We start from the raw sequence: 5,125 nt of genomic DNA, 5'->3' as shown, positions 1-5,125 counted from the left end.
CAGCACTCTACGCCCTCGCCTGCATATGGGTAATGGCTTGAGTCCAGGCTACTTCACTTCTAACTCAGCTCCCTATTGATGCACCAGGAAAAACAGCAGAAGATGGGACACATGTTTGGGCTCCTGCAACTTATGTGAGAGACTGAGATGGAGTTCCAGGTTCCTGGATACAGGTTGGCCCAGCTCCAGCTACTATGGTTATTTGAGAAGTGAACCAGCAGGTGGAAATTCTCGCTCCCTCCCCATCATGTGCTTGAGTGCACATATTCCCCCTCTCTCTCTAACCCTGCCTTCCAAGTAAATAAATAAATCTTTAAAATACTCTTCTGAATAATAACGATTGATGTGGACAACAGTTTTCTACCATTAATTGCAGGTGACTTCAAAATATTAGGCCCAAATAAGTCAAGAAAGGACAAGTAAATCATATATGTAGCTGGATCAGACTCCTTTAGTACTGATTCCTGATAATTCATTCCCTCTCTCTTAACCTGTATGTAAAATGTGGCCTTGTGAGAAGTTCCTCATACCCATAACAAGTTAGAAAAACATGAATAAAATAGTATCTCAGATCATAGATATATCTTCTTGACCTGCAGATAGTAGGTGCAAATTGATGACTACTGCACTATGAACTTACTCAAGGATAAACTAGAAAAGCAATGGAAAAGAGAGATGATACCAGCCATCATGAATAGGAGTATGCATCTACTCTGCATTATGAGCAATGTCTAAAGAACTGACTAGAATTACTAGAGAGTAATTGGAAACATTTAATTTAGAAAATGAATTCCAAGAAGATCTGGGAAATAGGTTTGTGGATGGGACATTCATGAATGACACAGACAGTAAAAATATTTATATTCCCTGATGTAATGGTTTACTATTGCATAACAACATACATTTATTAGTTCACAGTTCTTTAGATCAGAAATCTAGAATGGCAAGATTGTGTCCTCTGCTCAGAGTGTCATAAATCTGACTTCTCACCTGGAGGTTCTGGTGGAAAATCTTCCAGTTTAGTTTAAGTTGTTTTCAGAATTCAGTTCCATGCTGATATAAGACTGTGATCTCCATTTATCCATTTAGGAAGTTTGCTGGTGGTGGCAACAGTCTGGCTATAAACTTTGTTGTTGCATTTTTTTCGTAATAGCACATTGACTCCTTATTATGCTTCTAATATGACTTGTCTGTCTCCAACTACTCTTATTTAAAGGATGATGCAATTAGTTCAGGCTGACCCAGATAATCATTTCAGATTAAGACCAAGTGATTTGAAATCCTAATTACACTTTCAATATTTCTTCATATCAATATGTAGATTAGTATTTTATTATCTGGGAAAAGGTATGCATATGCCATGGGTTTGTAATGTAGGGAAGATTTCTTAGACTACTGCATACAGGGCCCAGCACAGTAGCATAGTGACTAAAGTCCTTACCTTGTGTTAGGATACCATATGGGAGCCAGTTCTAATTCTGGCAGCCCCGCTTCCCATCCAGTTTCCTGCTTGTGGCCTGGGAAAGCAGCCCAAGATGGCCCAAAGCTTTGTGACTTGCACCTGTGTCGGAGACCCGGAAGAGGCTCTTGGCTCCTGGCTTTAGATCCGCTCAGCTCCGGCCACTGCAGCCATCTGGGGAGTGAATCAGTGGATGGAGGATTTTCCTCTCTGTCTCTCCTTCTCTCTATATATCTGACTCCAGTAAAAACAAATAAACCTAAAAAATATATACAACATACAATGGGGCTTCTGGCTCACAAAATTTGTGTCCTTCTCAAATGTAAAACACATTCAGCTTTTCGCATGAATGTGCAGAATAGCATTTGGTTACAGCATAAGCTCAAAAATCAAAATAACATAATTTAAATAACATGAACCAGATGTCGATGACAATTTTGTACATAACCCACATTATGTAGACCTCTGGAAAACATCCTTTTGCATCTGTGAATCTGAAACAAAGGAGATAAGTTGTCTTCCTACAAAACTCACACCACACCATATCACAACTATTAAGACACAAAATAACAAGCATAGAAAAAATGGGTGACACGGAAGAAAAAAAAAAAGAAATAATTGGTCCCCAGAAGGATTCTTTATTAAATGTTGGGGCTTAGGAAAACTCTTTGAGGCTTTCAGCTTCATGCTCTGTCCCTTGGCTATGTCCTTTAGATTCTCGGCTCTAAAATCTGAATTCTTAGTTCTGTCCTCTAAGCAATCTTTTTTTTTTTTTTAAACCGTTAAAGGTAGCTTATGTTTCCAGGTGGGAGTTTTATCAAATTATTTTATAACAAGAGAATTTTGGATGTCTCATATTACTTTTTATTTTTCTCGCCCATTTCAAATTTCAATATTTTTGATGATATGCTTCTTTAAAAATATTTAATTATTTTTTATTGGAAATGCAGATCATACTTAGTAAGAAAAGGGGAGACAGGAAAATCTTCCATCTGCTACTTCACTCACCAAATGGCCACACTAGCCGGAGCTGAACCGCTCTGAAGCCAGGAGCCAGAAGCTTCTTCTGGGTCTTCTACATTGGTTCAGGGTCCCAAAGCTTTGGGCCATCATCTACTGCTTTCCTAGGCCGTCAACAGGGAGCTGGATAGTCATAGAGCAGCGGGGATACAAACCGACACTCATATGAGTTTCTGAAACTTGCAAAGTGAGGATTCAGCCATTGAGCCATTGCACAGGATCCTCATGATAAGTTTCTGAAGAATCTTGTGGATCAGGGCCGGCATGATGGCTCAACAGGCAAATCCTCCTCCTGTGGTGCAGGCATCCCCATGGTCACCAGTTGGGGTCTTGGCTGCAGATCAACCCAGCTCTAGCAGTTGTGAACATTTTGGAAGTGAACTGCTGGATGGAAGATCTCTTTCTCTTTCTCTGTTTATTTCTTTCTCTTTATCCTTCTCTGTGTAAATCTGCCTTTCATATGACAATAGATAGATAGATGACAGAATCTTGTTGATCATCCACAAATTGCACTGGATTTTATTACATAAGACAAAGTCCACACTTGCAAACAGTTTTGAGATCATTTTTTCCTGCTTTGGGTTCCTGCTAAGGTAGCTGAGTACACATGTGTAGCTTCTGTTAGCTCCTAAAGGCTGCAGACATTCCTTGACACACAGTGACCTGCATATTCAAGCCAGCTGTTATACCAGTGCCCGAAATCTTGGATTTGTATTTCTGACTTCTGGAGTTACTAAGCTTTATAGCTACTGAATAGCTTGGTTGAGAGAAAACATGAGACACATTTTTAATCTCTTAGAAATGACCTTTATGATTGAGTACTTTTTGAGGTTTCAGCAAGAGAAAACCAAGTACATGCACTCTTGACATTCTCTGTCATACTTACAAAATTTTCAGGGTGAATATATTAAGTGCAGATGATTTTTCTACTTGCATAGGATGGGAATTTCCTAAATCACTATATCCTAGTTCCATTTTGTCTGAAAGATACTCCCTCAAGTTATCATTTTGCTATAGGCAACCAGAAGGAAACAGAACATACTTCAGAACTGTGCTTGGACATCACCTCATCTAAATGTCCAGTTTTATCACTTACAATTTTTTGCTTTCCATATAATTATAGGACACGTATTTCCTAACACTTACGCCACTACAGTATAAGGCTGTCCTTTCCTGCAATGTCCAGTAATGTACTCCGCACATCTTGATGATCCCTCAAAAAACAGGGTGTTTAAATTACTTTTTATTTGGCTCAGAGTAATCATCCTTTAGATTATCCCAGCCTCTATCTAATTTCCATCTCTCAAACCTCTCTGACAGTTCTTATGCGTTGATACTGTCAGCACCAAAATCTGTATAAGTATTCTATTAATGTATAATAAATTCAAACTGAGCAACTTAAAACCAGGACAACTTACTATCTGACAGTTCTGTGGGTCAGAACTTTGACACAACATGATAGCAATTTCTGCTCAGAGCATTGTAAGGCTAACATAAAGTTACCAGCTAAACTGAGTTAATGTGTAAAGTCTAAAGTCTAAGGTCCCTATTTGGGATAGAAGTAGATCACATTAATTCAATCTGGGATTGATTTTGTTTAAACCTGGGTTTTAGCTCTTGCAAAGACAATTTTATTTTATATTCACCTTCATTCCTAGAGCATAATCCTTCATGGTACCTACTGAAATTCAAGGATATTTGTATTAGGACCCCATACCCCTTTAGAATCTGAGATTTAGAATTCAATTTATGTGCCCCATCCACTTGAGTCTGCTGAAAACTACTCACTCCCCAGCCTGATTTCCTCAACTTGCCTGTTAAAAAATGTCTCGGGGGGGTCTCCTGTCCAGCAGGCCTCAAGACCAACTAAGGGTGAGGTAACGGTGCTCTTCTGCAGCAGAATCACTGGAGACAAACTGGTGATGAAGAATGTCTGTTTGAGAGAAGTCACAAGCTTATGTAGGAGAAGGGGGTGGGCAGAAGGGCAGTTCTGACACGACAGAACAACAACATTATGACTGGCTAACAGAAATGTCTATCTCTCCCGGACCCTTCAATGAAGTTAGAGGTCAGCAAGCATAGGAAGCACAGGAAATTGTATCTCAGGGCAGGCTCCTTAAAGCAGGATGAATGTGATATTTGACTTCCTAAAGTTGTTTACAGAGGAAGTCTTAGCAGAGAAGGGAAGAGAGACTGGGGTGCAGCCCATCACTCCTGTGGCATGTCCAGTGAACAGGCCATGTTGCGGTTTGTTAGCCAAAGGCACAGTGTGCAGTGTGCCTATGGCCTCCCATATGGGATAGGCAGGTGGAGATTCAGGGGTGATCCCCAACAAAAATGCTTCAAGGCAAAGAGTTGTGTCAAAAGCAGAAATCACTTTCGTGGCCTTCTTTGCCTCTTCAAGATGTTGGTCACATACTTCTTTACTGCCTTGTTATATTTCTCATGTCTTAAAATTGTTTTGTCCAACTTTTCTAGTAGCCCTTCACAGGAAGGTTTGATCTGAAATATGCTATGTGTCCATAGTGGGAGTGTATTTTTTTTTTTTTGAGAGTACCTTTATTCAACTTGATTCACATTGTAAGAAGAGTAAAGTCATATTGTTCTTCAAGGGTTAACTCTAGCAGGACAGATTTGCCTGAGCTG

The sequence above is a fragment of the Ochotona princeps genome, chromosome X (assembly GCF_030435755.1).
Source record: "Ochotona princeps isolate mOchPri1 chromosome X, mOchPri1.hap1, whole genome shotgun sequence".
Lineage (NCBI taxonomy): Eukaryota > Metazoa > Chordata > Mammalia > Lagomorpha > Ochotonidae > Ochotona > Ochotona princeps.
This window is presented reverse-complemented; position numbering follows the sequence as displayed.